The sequence below is a fragment of the Dendrobates tinctorius genome, unplaced genomic scaffold, assembly GCF_039654945.1.
Source record: "Dendrobates tinctorius isolate UK_male_01 unplaced genomic scaffold, ASM3965494v1 ptg000086l, whole genome shotgun sequence".
NCBI lineage: Eukaryota > Metazoa > Chordata > Amphibia > Anura > Dendrobatidae > Dendrobates > Dendrobates tinctorius.
This window is the reverse complement of record NW_027361754.1, coordinates 17,526,986-17,551,039: the sequence shown is the minus strand read 5'-3', so window position 1 is coordinate 17,551,039 and position 24,054 is coordinate 17,526,986.

The following is a 24,054-nucleotide window of genomic DNA, read 5'->3' as shown; positions in this document are numbered from 1 at the left end:
TCTTCCTCTGAATTGGTGCCCCTGTTGTTACAACAGGTGGTTCGCTTGCACGGGATTCCTGAGAACATTGTATCTGACAGAGGAGTCCAGTTTGTGTCTAGATTTTGGAGAACTTTCTGTTCCAAGCTGGGAATTCAGTTGTCCTTCTCCTCTGCTTTTCACCCTCAGACCAATGGGCAGACAGAGAGAACAAACCAGACCTTGGAGTCATATTTGAGATGTTTTATTTCTGCTGATCAGGATGATTGGGTTTTATTTTTGCCCTTGGCCGAATTTGCTTTAAATAATAGAGCTAGTTCTGCCACTTTGATGTCACCTTTTTTTTGTAACTTTGGGTTTCATCCTCAATTTTCTTCAGGGCAGGTGGAGCCCTCTGCCTGCCCAGGTGTTGACACTGTGGTGGAGAGAATGCACCAGATCTGGGACCAAGTGGTGGATAAGTTATCTCTCTCCCAGGAAAAGGCCCAGCGGTTTTCCAACCGACATAGGACCATTGATCCCCAGTTTAAGGTTGGTGATATGGTGTGGTTATCATCAAAAAATATTGCTATGAAGGTGGCTTCTCCTAAGTTTAAGCCTAGATTTATTGGACCTTACAAGATTTTGGAGGTTATTAATCCGGTCTCTTTTCGTTTGGCTCTTCCTGTCACATTTAAAATCCATAATGTGTTCCATAAATCTTTGTTGAAGAGGTTTGTTGAACCTGTTGTTCCGGGGGTTGCACCTCCAGACCCTGTATTGGTTGAAGGTAACATGGAATATGAGGTAGAGAAAGTACTGGATTCCCGTCTGGCTAGACGGAGACTCCAGTATTTGGTTAAGTGGAAGGGTTATGGTCAGGAGGATAATTCCTGGGTCTCTGCCTCTGATATTCATGCCAAAAGATTGGTGCGTGCCTTTCATCGGGCTTACCCTGATCGCCCTGGTGGCGTGGTTGAGGGTTCGGTGACCCCTCCTCAAGGGGGAGGTACTGTTGTGAGTTCATTTTCCCCTTCACTACTGAGGCCCGAGGAACTCCCTCTTCTGGTGAAGAAAGGTAGTGAGCCTGATTGTCAAACACCTGCGGCTGATGATGATGACTGGCTGAGTGGAGTTAGTGACTGGATATAAGGCTGCCAACGCCCTTCTGGCCTGCGGGTGATTTCTCTGTGGACTTCTAGGAAACCAGTCTGATTCCTGCTCATCTAAAGCTAAGATTTCTGCTTTGCCTTTTTGCATTGTGTTTTGTTTTCCTTGCTTTTCTGGATTCTGCCATTCCCTGCTGGGGTGAGCTGAATCTCCTTTTGCCTGTTGCTCTGTCTTCAGAATATTCCTGAAGTACTGACATAGCCTTTTTTGAAGCCTAGCGTCTTCAGGGTCTTTTTTACTGTCAGTTTGTTGGCTCTTATTTTCATAGGGTTTTTCACGGATTGCAGACAGCAGCCTTCCTGTCCTTTCCTATCTAAGCTAGCTTGGGCCCCATCTTTGCTCAGCCTATCTTTCTGTCTGTGTTTTGTTCTTTCTTCTTGCTTCACCGTCATTATATGTGGGGGGCTGCCTTTTGCTTTGGGGTCTGCTCTGGGGCAGTTTAGATTTCCCTTTCTGTCTTTAGGCTAGGTAGTCCTCCGGCTGTGATCGAGGGGCCTAGGGCATCGTAGGAGCCCCCCACGGCTACTGCTAGTTGTGTTGATAGGTTCAGGGGTCTGCAATCCGATAGCTGCCAACTTCTCTGGTTTTCTGGACTTAGCTAGCATTTCTATTTTTGCCTCCTACGGTGACTCAATCATAACACATGGGGGCACTTCAGGGAATACTTCAGATCCATCATCGTGTCATCCTCCAACAGCGCGGACAGTGGGATCGCCTTGGAATCAGGGATGCCGGCCATGTGAGCGGATCATGATATGTCCTGCATTGGGAGGCTCAGGTGGGGTTTACAATGGGAGCCAGGCTGCTATAGTATCTTTATAGAATCTTTCTTTCTTTCTCTCTTTGTTTCTTTCTCTCTCTCTGTTCTTTCTTTCTCTCTCGCTCTCTAATCTTTCTTTTTTTTTCTCTCTCTGTTCTTTCGTCTTTCTCTTCTTTCTTTCTCTCTGTTTTTTTCTTTCGCTCTGTTCTTTCTTTCTTTCTCCTCTTTCTCCAATCTTTCTTTCTGTTCTTTCTCTCTCTGTTCTTTCTTTCTCTTTCTCTTGCTCTTTTCTTTCCCATCTTTCTTTCTTATCTTCCTGTCTCTCTCTGTTCTTTCTTTCCCCTCTTTCTCTGTTCTTTCTTTCTTTCTCTGTTCTTTCTTTCTTTCCCCTCTTTCTTTCTCTCCCTCTCTGTTCTTTGTTTCCCCTCTTTGGTTTTTTCTTCTCTCTGTTCTTTTTTTCTGTCCACTCTTTCTTTCTCTGTCTGTTCTTTCTTTTTCCTCTTTCTTTCTTTCTTTCTTTCTTTCTCTTTCTGTTCTTTATTTCTTTCCCCTCTTTCTTTCTTTCTTTCTTTCTTTCTTTCTCTTTCTGTTCTTTATTTCCCCTCTTTCTTTCTTTTCTTTCTGTCCCCTCTTTCTCTCTCCTTTCTTTCTTTCTTTCTTTCTTTCTTTCTCTCTGTTCTTTCTTTTGCTCTGTTCTTTCTTTCTTTTTCTTTCTCTCTCTAATCTTTCTTTCTCTCTATTTCTGTTCTTTCTTTACCCTCTTTCTTTCTCTCTGTTCTCTTTCATTCCCCTGTTTCTTTCTTTCTTTTCTTTCTCTCTGTTCTTTGTTTCCCCTCTTTCTTTCTCTCTCTCTTTTCTTTCTCTTTCTTTCTTTCTTTCTTTCTTTCTGTTCTTTCATTTGCTCTGTTCTTTCTTTCTCTTTCTTTCTCTCTCTCTAATCTTTCTTTCTCTCCTTCTCTGTTCTTTCTTTCCCCCTTTCATTCTTTCTCTCGGTTCTCTTTCTTTCCCCTCTTTCTTTCTCTTGCTCTGTTCTTTATTTCTTTCCCCTCTTTTTCTTTCTCTCTGTTCTTTCTTTCTCTCTATCTCTCTGTTCTTTCTTTCTTTCCATTCTTTCTTTTGCTCTGTTCTTTCTCTAATCTTTCTTTCTCTCTCTCTGTTCTTTCTTTCCCCTCTTTCTTTGTCTTTTCTTTCTTTCTTTCCTTCTCTGTGTTCTCTCTTTCCCCGCTTTCTTTCTCTCTGTTCGTTCTTTCCTTCTATCTCCTTTCTTTCTCTCTTTCTCTCTGTTCTTTCTTTCCCCTCTTTCTTTCTCTGGGAGTGGCTGAGGCATGGACATGGGTGTGACTAGTTCTTTAATGGGTATGGTCAGGGCGTGGCCTAAAATTTGCAACCTTTGTCCCTCTTTCCCTTCTTCAAAAGTTGGGAGGTATGCATTTAGAGTTCCTTCAAACACATCATCTCTCTTAAGCTCTCTGATCTGAGGACCAACAGATCTTCAGTTTTGCTGGTGAAATGCTGGAGAATTTCTGTGAAATGCACTGGAACCCTTGTGAATTTGTCTTTGCCATGGCTTTCACAAAGTTTTTAATCAATCATAACTATATATGTAGTGGAGGAAGAAAGATTTTTATTGGAGCAACTAAAGGATTACACTGAACATTGTCTCTACCTGGAGCATAGATGTTTCGCTGTCTCCAATCATCTAATATATACTTACCTTGTAATGTCTACACATCCTGTTCCGTCCAGAGGTGTCCAGATCCCAGAATTTCAAGTGGTGGAAGTTCACTGACCGCCATATTGGGATACCCAAGTGATGGGTGTCTCAATATGGAAACTGCTAGTGGTACCAACCTCTTGCGTGGTACCACCAGCGGAACACCATCACATCACACACACTCTGTATACGCCGTACGCACCACACACACACAAACACACACTGTATATGCCATACACACCACACACACACACACACTGTATATGCCGTACGCACCACACACAATCTGTATATGCCGTACGCACCACACAGACACACACACTGTATACGCCGGTCGGCAGCCTCTTGTGCGGTACCACCAGAGGAACACCAAAGAGAACACGCGCCGCTGGGATCAGCCCAATGATTCACTGACTACCGCCATCTTTGTACAGGAGAAGCACATGCGCAGTTTTAATGTGACCGCTGCTATCTATCTGCACAAAGATGACGGTGGTCTGATTTACTGCACCTGCGCGAATTCCGCGCAGGCACAGTGAATCTTTCAGCTGATCCCGGCGGCAGATGCACGACTTGTCTACAGGCAGAGGGAGCCGGTCACGTTAAAGGGGTTTTTGTCACGCTCAGGGTGACAAAAGTTTAGAGACAGCGTGACTGACAGATACCCACCGGCCCCAGACCCTGATAGTAAGTATAAAACTGCTCCTTACCCACAATGTTGCCAAGCAGGAGCACAGCGTTGGTGAGGGGAATCCTGCTCCAGGACCTGTGGGGGGGGGGGAGGAGCGACAGAGAAGCGCTGGATGCCCGCAGGACCTGTTACCAAGTGACCGCACGTCAGAGGGGTGGGCGGAGCTCACCGTCGGGCTACAGCAGCGCCGGTCACAGTGTTGTTGAAGGAGCAGCGTTAAGTAAATAGCAGTAGTCAGACGAACTGAGGGTCATACACGGGGCAGGCAATACAGTACAGAAACAGATACCAGAGAAGGGTCAAACGTAGCAGGAGGTCATACACAGGACGGCAGCAAAGGTACAAGAGGGGTGATCACAGGGAGGTCAATACTAAGCTAGGGGGTCATACACAGGACGGGCATACAGGTACAGAATCGGAATCCAAGAGACGTTAACCGTGGCCAAACGGGATCAAACACCAAACAAGCATACAGAGACAGGCGAGAAGCACAAACGGAGCAGGGTCGGGCACACTCAAACTAGGAGTATAAACGACAGGGGACGGCTCTCCCCTGAAGCTATAAAAACCCTCCCCAGATCCAAAGAGAGGTTCTCCACATTAACTCCTACACCACCTACTCTGAACTCTAAGTAAACCATGACAGTACCCCTCCTTCAATGGGGGGCCTCAGGACCCCCAGGTCTCGACGAATATCGAGCATGGTACGCTCTAACCAGGCGATCCGCGTGCACCAACCTGGCCGGTACCCACGACCGATCCTCCGGACCATACCCCTTCCAATGTACGAGATATTACAGTGAATCGCGAACCCATCGGGACTGCACAATGTTTTGCACTTCAAATTCCATATGACCGTCCACCAACACCGGAGATGGTAGAGACGCAGGTTCCTCTACCACCGAGCCTACAGGTTTGAGTAGGGACCTATGGAAAACATTATGCAGTTTCAAGGATGAGGGGAGGAGTAAGCGATAGGCCACTGGGTTAATCACTTCAGTTATCACATAAGGGCCAATGAATTTGGGCCCCAACTTGGCGGAGGGCAACTTTAAACTTATGTTTCGCGTAGAGAGCCACACCTTATCCCCAAATTGTAGTGTCTGACCCGGGTCCCTCTTCTTATCTGCAAAATGTTTTTATTTCCCTTGTGCTTTGAAAATGTTTGTACGAACCTTAGACCATAGATCACTTATCCTGCTGACAGAGTCCTCAGCCCCCGTACAGTTTGAATCCAGGCGCAAAAACTCACCAAAGTGAGGGTTCAATCCGTAATTAATAAAAAACAGTGACCTACCAGTGGATTGGTTTATTCGGTTGTTGAAAGCGAATTCCGCCAATGTCAGGGCATCGCACCAGTCATCCTGCAACATAGAAGTCAAACACCGGAGGATCTGTTCCAGCGACTGATCGGTGCGCTCTGTTTGTCCATTGCTCTCTGGGTGGTAAGCTGAGGAGAAAGATAGAGATATCCCCAACTTCCTGCAATAAGCCTGCCAAAATTTCGCTACAAATTGTGTCCCCCTATCAGATACAATGTTAGTAGGTACACCATTGAGGCGAACAATTTGGGAAAGGAAGTATTTCGAAAGAACCTCTGCTGACGGTAACATAGCCATGGATACGAAATGTGCCAACTTAGAAAATCTATCCACAATTACCCAAACTACCGTGTTACCCCAGGATGGAGGGAGATTGGTGATGAAGTCCATGGACAAATGAGTCCAAGTTCTTCTCAGAATTGGCAAAGGTACCAATTCTTCGGCCGGCCGGCAATGAGAGCTCTTTGAACGGGCGCAAACCCCACATGCTGCGACATGTTTCTTAATCTCTGCAGACAATAATGGCCACCAAAAAACTCTTTTCACTGCCGCACACGTGGCTGCAATACCTGGATGAGCACCCAATTTAGAGTCATGAAATTCTTGCAGGAGATCAGAGCGTAAGTGTTGTGGGACAAATAATTTATGAGCAGGTTTGGACCTTGGAGCTAAAGATTGAGCCCCCACAATCTCCCGCTCCAATTCCGATGACAGCTCCACTATAACCACCCTGGGTTGAGGAATGGATGACGGCGGATCAGGGGCAGCCAATGGTTCAAAACTATGTGATAATGCTCTGCCCCTTCCAAAAAATGTCTCCATTCTTCAAACGCCAGCTTAATTGCCAGAAGCTCTCTATTCCCAACATCGTAATTTCTCTCTGCCGGAAAAAATTTTTTGGAAAAAAAAGCACAAGGTCTAAGGTTACTCAAAGTAGCTGGCCCCTCAGACAATACGGCCCGCACCCCCACCTCGGAAGCATCGACCTCCACAACGAATGGCAAGGATGGGTCAGGTTGCACAAGTATCGGAGCCGATATAAAACAATTCTTCAAAACCAGAAAGGATTGTTTCAACGGGAGAGACCAATTTTTGATATCGGCCCCTTTGCACATAAGGTCGGTGAGAGGCTCCACTATCTGTGAAAAGCCCTTGATAAACCTCCGATAATAGTTTGCGAATCCCAGGAAGCGCTGGAGTCCTTTTAGGTCCTGAGGTTGTACCCACTCCGCAACGGCCTGCACCTTCTTGGGATCCATCCGGAACCCCGTGGCGAGATTATGAGCCCTAAAAATGTTAGTTCCTGAACAAAAAATGTACATTTTTCCAGTTTGACAAATAATTGATTTTCCCTGAGTCTTTGAAGAACGATTTTCACATGTAACAAATGAGAATCTTCGTCAGTCGAGTAAATCAGAATATCATCCAAGTAGATGACAACAAAGCGGCTGATGAGGTCCGCGAATACCACATTGATGAAATTTTGAAAGACTGCTGGTGCATTAGTGAGGCCAAATGGCATCACTAGGTTTTCAAACAACCCCTCTGTCGTGAGAAAAGCAGTTTTCCATTCATCCCCCTCTTTAATTCTTATCAAATTATTCAATTTGGAGAACCATTTTGCCCCCGAGAGTTGGTTACACAAATCTGGAATCAGGGGTAAGGGATATGTATTCCTGACGGTAATTTTGTTGAGTTCTCGGAAGTCGAGGCAGGGACGCAGGCCACCATCTTTCTTTTTAACAAAGAAAAACCCCGCTGCTACCGGGGAAACTGAAGGTCTTATATGCCCTTTACGGAGACTTTCCGTTATGTATTCCTTCATCGCCAGACGCTCCGATCCTGACAAATTAAATAAACGGGCTTTGGGCAATTTGGCCCCAGGGATAAGATCAATTGTGCAGTCGCATAGCCTATGTGGGGGTAATGCCTCAGCCTCGCTTTCGGAGAACAAAGTCCTTAAGGTACTCCGGAATACCCTCCAGACCAACAGAAGACTCGTAGACAGACTTTGCGGGTGTAACACAGAAAATAGGTTTATTGGAACAGTCAATACATTTAGGCCCCCACTTAACAATTTCCCTTTTCTCCCAATCAATAACTGGGTTGTGCTGTTGAAGCCACGGCATGCCCAATACCAGCCCTGCAGGCAGGTTGTCCATGACCAGACATTTAATCTCCTCAACATGTCAGGAACCAACATGCAAAACAAAACTGTTAGTAACATAATGAATCCCCAAACGGGTGAGGGGGGAAGAGTCAATGGCTACGATTTTCAGAGGGGTCTCCAACCTGACTGTCCCTATCTTGACCCTGGAGACGGTACTGGAGCTGACGAGATTAAGTGATGAACCGCAGTCCACCAAGGCTGTAGAAACAAAATGATAATTGTCTACTACCAGTTCGACTTTAAGCAGAAATTTAGGGCATGAGGAAAAAAGTACCTGGAGGTCTGAGCAGCCTCCTCGATCACTACCCAGACCTAGTAGTTTCCCGTTGACTTGGAAGATGCTGGACACGATGGACAATCTCTCCTCCAATGTCCTGATTCCCCACAGTAGAAGCAGAGTTGCTTTTCTCGGCGGTGTTTCCTCTCTTTCTCTCTGACCGAGGTGGCGCCAATTTCTATGGGTACAGGACTGGCCTCCACCTCTTTGCTGCCAGAAAACAAGGACGTCTCGGAGTGCATAACCCCTCTGGCTCTCAGCCGGCGATCCATCCGCACGGCTTGGGTCATGGCTTCCTCCAGAGAGTCAGGAGGTGGATGCAGGGCCAAAGCGTCCTGAAGGCGTTCCGACAGGCCTCTACGAAATAGTCCCCGGAGAGTGGCATCATCCCAGGAGACTTCTGCTGACCACTGTCGGAACTCCGAGCAGAACCACTCCGCTGAGCGCTGACTCTGACGTGCACTTATCACCATGTCCTCAGCCAAGCGAACCCTGTCGGGTTCGTCATAAATGCGGCCCAAGGCCTCAAAAAACACATCCATAGTCATACGTTCTGGGGCTGTAGGGGCTAGAGAAAACGCCCAGGCTTGTGGGGCACCCCGAAGTAGAGAAATAATCATCCCAACCCTTTGAAATTCTCCCCCAGAAGAACGGGGTCTCAGGGAAAAGAGCAATTTACACCCTTCCCTGAAAGCCCTGAACTCCCTTTTGTCTCCGGAAAAAGAGTCTGGCAGTTTAACCGGGGAGACATGTCCCTGTTCTCGGGACCGATAGCCCCTTGCACAGTATTCACCAGCTGCTGCTAGGTGTGGGCCATAGAGCGCTGTCCCACGTTTAATTTCTGGAACATCTGTGACAACAGTTTTACCTGCTCTGAACATGTCTGCATGGGGTCCATGATGTCAGCGGTACCTCTCACACTCACACACCTTTCCTTCAGGGGGAGAGGAAGAGAACTGTAGTGCTCGTTTATAATGTCACGCTCAGTGTGACCAAAGTTTAGAGACAGCGTGACTGACAGATACCCAGGGGCCCCAGACCCTGATAGTAAGAATATAATGGCTCCTTACCCACAATGTTGTCAGGCAGGAGCACAGCGTTGGTGAGGGGAATCCCGCTCCAGAACCTGCGGGGGGGGAGGAGCGACAGAAGCGCTTGATGCCCGCAGGACCTGTTACCACGTGACTGAGCGTCAGAGGGGTGGGCGGAGCTCACCGCCGGGCTACAGCAGCGCCGGTCACAGTGTTGTTGAAGGAGCAGCGTTAAGTAAATAGCAGTAGTCAGACGAACCGAGGGTCATACACGGGGCAGGCAATACAGTACAGAAACAGATACCAGAGAAGGGTCAAACGCAGCAGGAGGTCATACACAGGACGGCAGCAAAGGTACAAGAGGGGTGATCACAGGGAGGTCAATACTAAGCTAGGGGGTCATACATACACAGGACGGGTATACAGGTACAGAATCGGAATCCAAGAGACGTTAACCGTGGCCAAACCGGATCAAACACCAAACAAGCATACAGGGACAGGCGAGAAGCACAAACGGAGCAAGGTCGGGCACACTCAAACTAGGAGTATAAACGACAGGGGACAGCTCTCCCCTGAAGCTATAAAAACCCTCCCCAGATCCAAAGAGAGGCTCTCCACATTAACTCCTACACCACCTACCCTGAACTCTAAGTAAACCATGACTGTTTTCCCATGAACAAAAGTTCATTTAAAAAATTGTCTGTGTCTGACTGTGCACAGAGAATACCTCATCTCCTGGGCAGGGGAGGAAGCAAAAGACAATACTGAAATTACAACGCGTATCGACCTATGTTTCCAGGAGCACTCCCGCGAAGCCGCCAGGGAGAGAAGACCCCCTCGTTTTTCTCCCTCTACACGCAGCCCTCCTCATCCGCGATTTTCCACCGCGGCTTCAGCACCGGAGCCCATGCAGGTTGACCGACTCAAACCAGCGGAGCAGCATCGCCAGGAAAGACTTACACACGGTCTTTGCCTCTATTGTAGCAGCGCCACCCATCTCCTGCGTTCCTGTCCGGTGAGGCCGGGGAATGCCTCCGCCTAGGACAGGTAAGAGAGACCTCCCTAGGTGTCAGTGATACCTCTCTACCCTTGACCCTCTCTGTTTTGTTAATCCTGGGTACCAAACATTTTTCTGAGGTGGCCTATATTGATTCAGGGGCAGCAGGGAACTTCATCCAACTCGAGGCGGTAAAAAGATTGCGGATACCTGTCAGGTCCAGTTAGCTTCAGTCGACAGTGCTCCCCTGCGCGAGACCGTTACCTTGGTCACTGAAGAGGTGGAGTTACAGATCGGAACCTTGCACCGAGAGAAGATAGCCTTCTTCGTACTGCCTTCATTATCCCACACCTTGCTTTTAGGTCTTCCTTGGTTAAGGATACACGAACCTGTCCTGGATTGGCGATCTGGAGACATTCTTCGCTGGGGTCAGTCCTGCCAGACTAAGTGCCTCCTTCCTGTGCAGCCTCTCAAAACTTCGCCACCTGCCTCGGGACCAGCAGGCCTGCCTTCGGCCTACTGGGCCTTTGCTGACATCTTCAACAAGAAGGAGGCAGAGACTCTTCCCCCGCACCGGCCATATGGTTGCCCGATCGATCTTGTTCCGGGTTCTACTCCACCCTGGGGGCGAATTTATCCTTTGAATCCCCTTGAGTCCCAAGCCATGACAGAGTACGTTCAGGAAAATTTGGCCAGAGGCTTTATCCGGAAGTCATCTTCACCCGCTGGAGCAGGTTTCTTCTTTGTCAAGAAGATGGGTCTCTTCGTCCTTGTATCGACTATCGGGGTCTTAATGAAATTGCAATCAAGAACAAGTACCCACTTCCTCTCATCCATGAGCTATTCGATCGGCTGCGAGGGGCGCGAATCTTTACCAAACTAGATCTCCGTGGAGCCTACAATCTCATCTGTATTCGCTCCGGAGATGAATGGAAGACCGCTTTCAACACCAGGGATGTGCACTATGAATATCTGGTCATGCCCTTCGGTTTGTGCAACACTCCCGCAGTATTCCAGGAATTTGTAAATGACATTTTTCGAGATCTTCTGTACTCCTGTGTGGTAGTATATCTGGACGATATCCTTGTCTTCTCTCCTGACCTGTCCGTCCACAGGAGAAATGTCCGTTAAGTACTGTTGTGCCTGAGGGAGAATTGCCTGTGTGCTAAGCTGGAGAAATGCGCCTTTGAACAGTCCTCCCTTTCGATCTTAGGCTACATCATCTCTGACTCAGGCTTACGCATGAACCCAGAGAAAGTGTCTGCCGTGCTCAACTGGCCGCGCCCCCACGGCGTGAATGCAATTCAGCGATTTCTTGGTTTCACAAATTACTACCGGCAGTTCATTCCTCATTTTTCCTCTTTGACTGGTCCCATCTCCTCTTTGATCCGCAAGGGAGCTAATCCTCACATCTGGTCATCCGAAGCCGAGAACGCCTTCTTGTCTCTGAAACAAGCCTTCGCCACGGCACCCGTGCTCCATCGCCCAGAGGCTACCAATACTTTCATCCTCGAGGTTGATGCTTCGGCAACCGGGGCCGGAGCAGTCCTTTTTCAGAAATCCCCCTTTGGTCGGCTTGTTACATGCGGTTTCTTTTCCAAGACTTTCTCCACATTGAAGCAGAACTATTCCATTGGAGACAGGGAACTGCTTGCCATTAAGTTAGCCCTGGAGGAGTGGAGGTATTTATTGGAGGGAGCCGTACATCCGTTTACAATCTACACGGATCATAAGAACCTAGCTTACATTTGATCGGCACAGAGACTCAACCCTCAGCAGGCCAGGTGGTCCCTGTTCTTCAGCCAATTCGATTTTGACCTGCACTTCCGTCCCGGCAACAAGAACCTTAAGGCTGACGCTTTGTCCAGGTCTTTCTTCTCCGCAAATATTGAGGAAGAACCCACGCACATCTTGGACCCATCCAGGCTCATCACTGTGGCACCTGTCACGTTAGTTTCGCCACGTCCTGGTAAAACTTTTGTGCCAGAAAAGGACCGGAGACGGGTCTTACGCTGGGAGCATTCTTCCAAACTTGCAGGTCATGTTGGCCTTAAGAAGACACTTGTCCTTGTGTCCCGCTACTACTGTGGTCTACTCTTCTCCAGGATGTCCGAAGTTTTGTCGCCTCCTGTCCGTCCTGTGCCAAAAGCAAGGTGCCTAGGCAGCTGCCCTCCGGTCTTCTACACCCGCTTCCAGTTCCTTCGGCTCCTTGGCAACACGTTGCCATGGATTTTATTACCGATCTACCCAAGTCTGCCGACTGCACCGTCATCCTTGTGGTGGTAGACAGATTCTCCAAGATGGCACACTTCATCTCTCTCCCTGGGTTACCTTCAGCGCCTGACTTGGCGAAAGTTTTCATTCATCACATCTTCCGTCTTCATGGACTGCCCCAGCATATTGTTTCAGACAGAGGAGTCCAATTTACCTCTCAATTTTGGAGAGCCCTATGCCGGTCTATGGATGTCACACTTGACTTCTCCTCATCATACCACCCACAGTCCAACGGTCAAGCAGAGCGGACTAACTAGAATTTGGTGAACTACAATATCTCCGGCACTTTTCTAATGCCCACCAGAATGACTGGTCTGACTTACTCCCGTGGGCTGAATTCGCCTATAACAATCACATCAGCGAATCTTCTGCCAAGTCACCTTTTTTTGTCGTCTACGGGCAACATCCGGGTGTACCTCTACCGGTTCCTCCTGGTTCGGGTGTACCGGCTTCTGATCTTCTGTCCGGGGATTTCTCCAGGATCTGGCAGGAGACCAAGACCGCTGTTGAGTTAGCACGTGACAGGGTGAAAAGACACGCAGACAAGAGGCGCTTGGATTCCCCACTACATCATCCGGGTGATAAGGTTTGGCTATCCTCCAAGTTCATTCATCTAAAGATCCCTTCACATAAACTGGGACCCAGGTATATTGTACCCTTTGAGGTCTTGGCTCGTATCAACGATGTCTCCTACAAACTGCGGCTTCCCGCCTCACTCCGCATCCCTAATTCCTTTCACGTGTCCCTTCTAAAACCTGTCATCCTCAATCGGTTCCATGCCTCTGCTACCCAGTCACCTCCACCTGTCTCCGCTGACGATGTGTTTGAGGTTAAATACATTTTGGCTATGAAAAAGCAAAGAGGGATGACCTTTTTCCTGGTTGAGTGGAAGGGCTTTGGTCCCGAGGAGAGATCCTGGGAGCCTCGGGAGAATATCCAGGCTCCTCGAATTTTGGCTGTTTCTTTCCAGTCTGCGGAGGGGGGTGCATAGGAAAGGGGGTACTGTCACGCCGCTGATGTGTCCCTCCCGCTTGCTGCCGCGGTCCCAGCCGGCTCCTACACCGCTGCTGCAGCCGTCCCGGTCACTGTCTGCTTCCACGCCGCGGTCTCGGCCGCCTCGGTCCTCACCGCAGTTCCCCGCCCCCTGGCACACTTACCCAGCACACGCTCCTGCTCTGTCTCCTGCGCTCCGACGGGCGCGCACCCCTGCCCGGCTTCCTGCTCCTCGACAGGCGCGCACTCACACTGTGTTCAGGAGCGCGTGCACCCTCCATTCCCCCTGAAGGCACGCGCTCTCCTCACTGCTCTGGGAGGGGTCATGACCCGGAAGTCCCTGACACGTTCCCTATATCAGGCCGCCTCTTCCTCCTGGCGGTGCCTTATTATCACTTGTGCCCAGCTAGTGATTCTGGCCCCACTTCCCGCTGTGCGTACCCCTGCTTTCAGCCTGCCTATATCTTATCCGTCATCTCCGCTGTTCTCTCTTCTAGGGTCTGGAAGTCCGGGGTTCCGTTCCGTCCTGTTCTGGCCTCCCAGCTGTGTCCTCCAGTCCGTGCCTGGTCCCTGCCATCTTGCCCGTGTTCCTGTCCTAGGGAGACCCTCCGTCAGCCTCTCCGGCCTCCTGTCGCGAATCCTGTGTCCTTCCCTGGGTACCAGCTGCCGTGGTGATAGTTACCAACGGGTTTGCCCCTAACACTCCCTGTATAGGGGGTGGTCCACCTGGTCAGCTCGCCTGTGGGAGTTTCGTTGCCACGGTCCAGCGGGTCCACTCCAGGAGTACTTCTAAAGTCTCACATCTCCAAATCATGGGAACAGCAAATGGCATAGCCACTTTCCTAATATTCAACCAGTCACGAAGATCATTTGAACAACTTGAACATATCACATGAGGGGTTCGGCTTTTGTCTTGATCACCAAGTGGGCACTTAAAGTACATCTGGTACATCTTTTTAATATCATGAGTGATTTAACGTACTTGGCCTTTTGGTGTAAAAGAACCACACACATAGCAGAATCTGTTCGGATGATGGATACACTGTCGGGGCATTTTTCTCCTTTAAATCAGATCAAACAGTAGAGTAAGTTCAGTTCAATGGTGGTGACAAGCTAAAAAAAATGAGATGAGCTGACCGACTATATGTAGATATTTCTCAAGAGTTGACAGAGGCAGCATGTATTTAGAACTGATTTTACTGGAGGTAATCTGGTACATAACTACATACAATTGTGAGGTAAATGGCTTAGCCTATTCCTTACAGCTGAACATTTGCAGACAGCAAGTTTCTCAGTGTGATATTGGCTGCTTTCAGGTTCTCTCTCTGTGGAGACCCTCAGTCAGTTACACCTCAGTAGCTGAGTTGTTTCCTTCTCTCTGAGGTGACTTGCTCTCCCAAAAATGCAGTGAAAATCCTCTCACAATGTCGGATTTCCCTTCTATCTCCCTGTGGCAGGTCTCAGATCCCTGTAGAGTCCTGTCTCCTGTCAGAGTCTCACATACCAGACCTTGCTGCCATCACCATCCATTTCTGACTGACTCAAAGACTCCTGGAGTCTCTTGGAGTGGAGTTAGCTCCTCCCCATGACATGGGACTTTCTGAGAAGCAGTCATTGGTTGACTGCATTGTCAATACTCCTTACTATACATAAAACTCACTAAAACCTTTACTGATGTTGTCCCTGTAAGAAAATTCACAATTAAGTAAGACAAGCAAATAAATGGGAATAACACAGAAAAAAAACACATACATTGAAAATGCAGAAATAAAGTAATAGCAAAAATACTTCTTTCTCAGAAACGTAATGTGATAGAGCAAAACTAAGCATATTTTTGGAATCAGCACATCAAATTCCGGAAAACAGACATATTACCTTTGCTTACGATTTTTTGTGTTGACCAGTGAATTGGGTGTTTAGAAACCAAATATTATACAGTTGGGTATGATAGGATCCAGCTTCTCAATTATGATGAGAATTTTGGTTGGAAAGCTCTAGTTTGGAGAAGGTTTAGTTATAGAATGCTGTGAGGTAATAAACACAACAGTTGTGAGTGATCTTCTTGACCATAAGGGCATCACATTCATTGCAGCTCACAAAGAGAAGTAAGTCTGTGTAGAAATTTGAAAATGAAAGGCGTTGGGCCATAATATCAAATTTTCGCTTATGCGGAAATTTGAAGATCCCTTGGGTCAGAACTGTAGAACCCACAATGCTCGCATAAACTGAGCTTTGAAGGGGTTTTTTTGAGCTTACCAGTGATACAGCACGCACCATCGCTCCATTTACTTTCTTTTAGAATGAAAGAATTTGTGACATCTCATAGACAATGTTCAGCTAGTTGTTGCCTATCCACTTGCTTTTATGATTCAACCCCTGGAATCCTGCATGTATTTTCTTAGTAATATGCCTTAAAAATTCTCAAACTACAGTATAACATTCCATTAACATAAAAAATTCCAAAAATTTTCTTGCAAAAGCTGAACAATTTTTCTTCAAAGCGATTGGATCTCTCTTTTCTTATAACAAAGTTATAAATCTTCTGCTTAATTGGTTATTATTACTCATTTATTTTTTGGAATCTTTATTTGGATCAATAATTGTGTAAAATGAAGATAACGCCAGGACCTAATGTGATTATATGGTATTATATGACTTTTTGGCTATCTGCATGATATCAACATTGTAATAAAGATAATGCAATATTAAATTTGAATAGTGTGATTTCCTTGAGGGTTCATTACTTTTTGCCTCTTTCTTTGACAAAGAGTTATCAGTCTTGATTTCCGAGCCTTTGATAACTTTCTTATAGCTGCAGAGCCTTAAGGCCCCTTTACATTTAGCGATGCACCAGCGATCCCAACCAGCGATATGACGCGGTCAGGATCGCTGGTGCATCGCTAAATGGTCGCTAGTGAGCTGCCACACAGGCAGATCTCACAGCGATGCAGGAGCGATCTAGCGGTCGTTACGTACCTTTCAGATGCGGCGATCCGGACATCCTCTGTCCGCGTCCATGGCTCGCTTGTTTGCGCCAGCAGGAAGCCCAGCAGGAAGCGCCCGACGAGAAATGGAGCTGCACGATCTCGCGCGATCAGCGATGGACAGCGGGGGAGCCGGTCGGAGGTAAGTATCACACATAGCGATATCGCTGCTGCGTCACCAAATCAGTGATGCTTTAGCGATATTGTTAGCGATATTGCTATGTGTAAAACCCCCTTTAAAGGAGTTGTGTGATTAAAACAAATTACCACCTACCTATAAGATAGGTGATAACTTGCTGATAAGAGTGCTTCCCGCTGCTAGGACCTGCACCGATCGTCAGAATGGAGAACTTCAATTACTGATTGGTGTGAGCAAAATCCCCTCTCTTCTATGCCTTATGAACTCCAAATGATAAGATTTCTTTTACAAGCATCCAGGAAATCATTAGAGCACAACCTTTTAGGTGTACTAAGCAGGATTTCTAGATTATTATTGCACAGCCAAAGTTTAAGTTGTGTCACAGACAAAGGAAAGTTCCTTCAGAAATATGTAGCCAATAGGAATTCAGAGGAGTGAACATAAATGTGAATCTGTTATCTCTCGTTTCCTCCTTTTGAGACCAATTACAGTATGTGTATTTCAGGAGGTACATAGAAACGTGCTGCAAATGTCCTCAGAACTTTCCTATCTGCTTCGCCTCAGTTCCCTACCAGGACACCCATAATTGTATCACAACAATGACAAGGTTCCCTTAAGGGCCCGTCACACTAAGCGATATCGCTAGCAATATCGCTATGACATCACTGGTTTTGTGACGCAGCAGCGATATTGCTAGCGATATCGCTATATGTGATAATTACCTCCGACCCGCTCCCCCGCTGGTTATCGCTGATCGCGCGAGAATGGCCTGGGCCACTTCTCGTCGTCTGCTTCCTGCTGTGGTGATGAGTGACGCGTGGACGCGGGCGGGAGGGCGTCTTCATCCCCTCGTCTGACAGGTAAGTAGCGACCACCGACCGCTGCTATCTTGCTGGTGAGATCTGCCTGTTTGGCAGCTCACTAGCGACCACTTAGCGATGCACCAGTGATCCTGACCGGGTCATATCGTTGTTGGGATTGCTGGTGCATCGCTAAGTGTGACAGTACCTTTACACATGGACCTTGATTACCTTGGGTATAATACTAAGCAGGGTTTTTACAGCCACATATACCAACAATAAATCCAATATTAGCTGTGTATAGGTTTGTACGATCCCTGAGAACCACCCGTTAAGACCCCTGAACCAATTGACTGCTCAGGAAAGAGAATGTTTTCCAACCATGAGTCTTTGTATCATGTTCCTGTAATATTTCTTTCTTATTTCATATATTTTTGCATATCAGACCTTATATGGAGCTGTCACATAAGTTGTAACGAAATAAGTAAAAAGCAAAAGTGCATTTAAATAATGCAGAGTTCTTAGAAATACTGTTTTTGATAAAAGATAGGATAAAATCCGTCCCACCGTTGACAAAGTGACTCTGATCGGGGCGGTCCTACGCTGTCTAATATTAAAAACCTTAAGGTTTATTTAAATGCACTTTTGCTTTTTACTTATTTAGTTACAGCAGGGTTTTTGCTTATTTTGTCTCTTGTAGGTTTTGTATGCTTTGTGGCCAATGTGAACATGCGTGTATGTGCAGCATGTATACCAACTCAAACCAAGCTCAATTTTGTGTTTTTTCTTTGTATTTTTGCATTCTGTGCACGCCAGGGTGTGGCCTCCCTCTCCTGAGCTGGAAATTGTATTTAAAGGCTTCCCCTGACTGGTGTCCACTGGTTGGGACCCGTTTTTTTTTGTCTGCCCTTATTCACACATTGAGGTCAACTTTGACACATAGTAAGGTTTTTAATATTAGACAGTGTAGGACCATCCCAATCAGAGTCACCTTGTCGACTGGGGGATGGCTTTTATGCTATCAAAAACAGTATTACTAAGAACTCAAATTTCCCCTCCTGGACCTATCCGGCAGCCATCTTATGCGATATAGTCCTAATTCGTTGTTCCATTACCGAAAAATTTTATCAGTTTCGTTGACAATAATACTGTTTTTAGAATTGAAATATTGTCACGGCATGCTCACCCGGGGCAGGCACTCCGGGGATCCGGTTGGGTGCGCATGCGCACCTCTCACACTTGATCCTGTGCCTGCACAGCTATGCCTGGTGCACATACAGTTGTGGCCAAAAGTATTGAAACCCCTGCAATTCTGTCAGATAATACTCAGTTTCTTCCTGAAAATGATTGCAAACACAAATTCGTTGGTATTATTATCTTCATTTAATTTGTCTTAAATGAAAAAACACAAAAAGAATTGTCCTAAAGCGAAATTGGATATAATTCCACACTAAACATAAAAAAGAGGGTGGACAAAAGTATTGGCACTGTTTTAAAAATCATGTGATGCTTCTTTAATTTGTGTAATTAACAGCACCTGTAACTTACCTGTGGCACCTAACAGGGGTTGGCAATAACTTAATCACACTTGCAGCCAGTTGACATGGATTAATGTTGACTCAACCTCTGTCCTGTGTCCTTGTGTGTACCACATTGAGGATGGAGAAAAGAAAGAAGACCAAAGAACTGTCTGAGGACTTGAGAAACCAAATTGTGAGGAAGCATGAGCAATTTCAAGGCTACAAGTCCATCTCCAAAGACCTGAATGTTCCTGTGTCTACCGTGCACAGTGTCATCAAGAAGTTTAAAGCCCATGGCACTGTGGCTAATCTCCCTAGATGTGGACGGAAAAGAAAAATTGACAAGAGATTTCAACACAAGATTGTGCGGATGTTGGATAAAGAACCTCGACTAACATCCAAACAAGTTCAAGCTGCCCTGCAGTCCGAGCGTACGACAGTGTCAACCCGTACTATCCGTCGGCGTCTGAATGAAAAGGGACTGTATGGTAGGAGACCCAGGAAGACCCCACTTCTTACCCTGAGACATAAAAAAGCCAAGCTGGAGTTTGCCAAAACTTACCTGAAAAAGCCTAAAACGTTTCGGAAGAATGTTCTCTGGTCAGATGAGACAAAAGTAGAGCTTTTTGGGCAAAGGCATCAACATAGAGTTTACAGGAGAAAAAAAGAGGCATTCAAAGAAAAGAACACGGTCCCTACAGTCAAACATGGCGGAGGTTCCCTGATGTTTTGGGGTTGCTTTTCTGCCTCTGGCACTCGACTGCTTGACCATTTACATGGTATTATGTAGTCTGAAGACTACCAACAAATTTTGCAGCATAATGTAGGGCCCAGTGTGAGAATGCTAGGTCACCCTCAGAGGTCATGGGTCTTCCAGCAGGACAATGACCCAAAATACACTTCAAAAAGCACTAGAAAATGGTTTGAGAGAAAGCACTGGAGACTTCTAAGGTGGCCAGCAATGAGTCCAGACCTGAATCCCATAGAACACCTGTGGAGAGATCTAAAAAAGGCAGTTTGGAGAAGGCACCCTTCAAATATCAGGGACCTGGAGTAGTTTGCCAAAGAAGAATGGTCTAAAATTCCAGCAGAGCATTGTAAGAAACTCATTGATGGTTACCGGAAGCGGTTGGTCGCAGTTATTTTGGCTAAAGGTTGTGCAACCAAGTATTAGACTGAGGGTGCCAATACTTTTGTCTGGCCCTATTTTGGAGTTTTGTGTGAAATGATCAATGTTTTGCTTTTTGCTTCATTCTCTTTTGTGTTTTTTCATTTAAGACAAATTAAATGAAGATAATAATACCAAAGAATTTGTGTTTGCAATCATTTTCAGGAAGAAACTGAGTACCGTATATACTCGAGTATAAGCCGACCCGAGTATAAGCCGACCCCCCTAATTTTGCCACAAAAAACTGGGAAAACTTATTGACTCATGTATAAGCCGAGGGTGCACAGTGAGTGGCCTCAGTTATCTACACAGTATGTGGCCCCAGATAATGCTGCACAGTGAGTGGCCCCAGATAATGCTGCACAGTGAGTGGCCCCTGTTATGCTGCACAGTGAGTGGCCCCTGTTATGCTGCACAGTGAGTGGCCCCTGTTATGCTGCACAGTGAGTGGCCCCTGTTATGCTGCACAGTGAGTGGCCCCTGTTATGCTGCTGCTGCCCCTGACTCCCTTACAAAAAAACCCAAAAAAACTGTATACTCACCTCCGTCGCTGCCCCCTGCTCATCAGCGTGGTGCTCTGCAGTGACTGTGCAGGCAGAGAGCGCGATAGCGCTCTCTGACCTGAATGTCACTGCAGAGGACGCAAGACAGCAGAGCGCAGGGACAGGTGAATATGCCTCCAAACCCCCCGTTCATACTCACCGGGTCCTGGCGCTTGTCTCTGCAGCTCCTCTGCTTGTTCCATGTATGTCGGCGCTGCTCTCTTCCTGGTTCAGCGGTCACGTGGTACCCGCTCATTAAATATGCGCATATTTAATGAGCGGGTGCCATTTGACAGCTGAAGCAGGAAGAGAGCAGCGCCGACAAACATGGAACAAGCAGGGGAGCTGCAGAGAAGGGTGAGTATGATCTGACACCCCCGCTCCCCCTTCCCCGGCCGATCCCCGGTATATGACTCGTGTATAAGCCGAGAGGGGGACTTTCAGCCCCAAAAAATGGGCTGAAAATCTCGGCTTATACACGAGTATATACGGTATTATCTGACAGAATTGCAGGCGTGTCAATACTTTTGGCCCCAACTGTACGTGTCCTTCTCTGCTCTGACTGCAGCCACGCCATCTCTATGGTCCTGGAGGACCTAACTCGGAAGTCCCAGTTCTCTTGCTCTATATCAAGCTACCTCTTTCTATGGGAGGTGCCTGATTATTGTTGTGCTTCCATGTTATGCCTGCTTGGTTCCTGCTTGGTCACTCTGTATTCAGGTCCCTTGCCTTGTGCTCAGCCACGCTTCTTAGCACACGCTCTGCTCCTGTACTGTGCTCTGTCATGCTCCTTAGCACATGCTCTGCTCCTGTACTGTGCTCTGTTGCTGTCGTGCTCCTTAGCACACGCTCTGCTCCTGCACTGTGCCCTGTCGTGCTTCTTAGCACACCTTCTGCCTTGCCTTGTACTCATGTGTGCTTCCCAGTGCACGCTCTGTCTAACCCTGTACTCTGGTGTGCTTCCCAGCATGCGCTCTGCCTAACGCTGTACTCAGGCGTGCTTCCTTGCACGCACTGCGCTTTGCCCGCACCCGGCCGTGCTTGTCAGTGTGCACCATACATCCTCAAGCCCGTGGTACTCAATCGGTTTCATCCTTCTTCGGGCCACACACCCCAGCCTGTTGATGTGGGGGATGAATTTGAGGTGAATGACATCCTGGCCATGGAGAAGGTAAGAGGGAAGACTCTCTTCTTACTTCTTAATTGATTGTAAGGGTTTTGGCCCTGAAGAAAGGTCTTGGGAGCCCCGGGAGAATATCCACGCACCCCAGATTTTGTCTAAGTTTCTTTCCAGCCTTAGAAAGAGGGGGCGTAAAGGGGGGGTACTGTAACGTCGTGCTCACCCGGGGCGGGTACTCCATGTTACGGGCTAGCGGAATGCACCAAATAATTGTTCAACATCTTTATCAACGATTTAGATGAAGGAATTGAGGGTAAACTGATTAAATTTGCTGATGACACAAAGCTAGGAGGGATAGCTAATACTAGAGAAGAGAGAGAGAGGATACAAAAAGATATAAATAAACTGGAGAAGTGGGCAGCAACTAACAGAATGGTTTTTAACAGGGAGAAATGCAAAGTACTACATCTGGGCAATAAAAATGGAAAAAGCATATACAGAATGGGAGGCTAAGTGACAGCACATGTGAAAAAGACTTGGGTATACTAATAGATCACAGACTGAATATGAGTCAACAGTGTGATGCAGCAGCAAAAAATGCAAATGCAATTCTAGGATGTATTAACAGAAGCATACAGTCTAGATCACGTGAAGTCATTATTTCCCTCTACTCTTTGGTCAGACCTCATCTAGAATATTGTGTCCAGTTTTGGGCACCATATTTTAAAAAAGACATCAACAAACTGGCGCAAGTTCAGAAAAGAGCAACCAGAATGGTGACCGGTCTGCAAACCCTGTCTTATGAGGAAAGGTTGCAGGATTTGGGAATGTTTAGTTTGCAAAAGAGAAGACTGAGAGGAGACTTAATAGCTGTCTACAAATATCTAAAGGGCTGTCACATTGTAGAAGGATCAACTTTATTCTCATTTGCACAAGGAAAGACTAGAAGCAATGAGATGAAACTGAATGGGAGGAGACACAGATTAGATATTAGAAAAAACTTTTTGACAGTTAGAGTGATCAATAAGTGGAACAGGCTGCCACGAGAAGTGGTGAGTTCTCCTTCTATGGAAGTCTTCAAACAGAGGCTGAACAGACATCTGACTGGGATGATTTAGCGAATCCTGCTTTGAGCAGGGGGTTGGACCAGATGGCCCAGGAGGTCCCTTCCAACTCTATGATTCTATGAAGATGGTGATGAGGTGCGTTCGCAGCCCGGGGTCCACCGTGCAGAGATGTTACCTTATGTTCGGTAATGGCCGATGCTATTGTTAGGTGTCGAGTTTCCCCCACTGCACAGGGGGAATCTCAAGCCATGTCTACTGTGGTCTCCCATTTTTCTACAGCTGTAGAGATTCCTGCTCAGAAGAGACATCGGTACCAGCGTCTTGTTCAGGCTAATTGTAGGCATCTGGTTGCTCCTTCTGGCTCTGCTTTAACACCATGCTTGAGTTAGCAGCGAGCAGATGCTCCTGGGACTAAGTCCTGTCTTTTGCCTACTGAGCATGCCCTTGGGACAACCTCTCAATGGAGGTCGGAAGTCACATGCACAGGTCCTGTTCCTGCTCCGATTGGACCACTGGGAAGGTCCCGGAAGGACGCCGCTATAAAAGAGTCGCATGGCCGCTTGGCCATGCGCTAGTATAGACTCTTGTGGCTGTATGTGTGAGTGATGATGGATGCATGAATCTGGTGACTGACTTATTAAGACTCCCCTCCCTTGGATACGCATGTTATAGGGAACTGTATTTAGAGTCAGCGCCTATCAGTGGCATTGCCTTTGTGCCACAGTGCTTCCCACTCACAGCACCTCACTTAGTGCCATATTGTGCCATCCAGCACAAGGCACCTTTGTACATCCTCAAGTAGTTGCAACCGTCAGTATCGGCACCATGCGCAAGTTGTGCACATTCCTTGCCCTTATTAGGGAGGTGTGATAAAACACTCCGGGATCGCCTTTGCTGGGGTCAAAGGTCACATGTGTTCAGCATGAAACTCAGGCGCACAAGCCGGGGTCCGGGTATAACTGACACTGGGTCAGGTTTATTACAGGTGAAAGCAATGCATAAAGAAAGAAAACATAAAACAAATCCTCGCCTGTCCGGCACTAACTAAATAAAGTACAACCTAACTACCAACTGGCGGGCTTCTCCCGTCCAGCCAAACCACAGTTACAGTGGGCACTGCTTCCACTCATGTGTGTCTCTCACACAGACAGACTCTCTGTGTCCCCAGGCTGAGACACTCACGCAACCACCTGGCATCCTTTTATATCCACCTCCCATTATTCATTAGTCACCAGGTGAGATACTGACCAGACTAGGCCACATAGGAAAGGTATCTGGGCGAGATATACCTGCCCTCATCCACTATTGCCACATGATTCTCACAGAGGTTAGTGGCGTCCGCCAGAGCGGTGCAGTG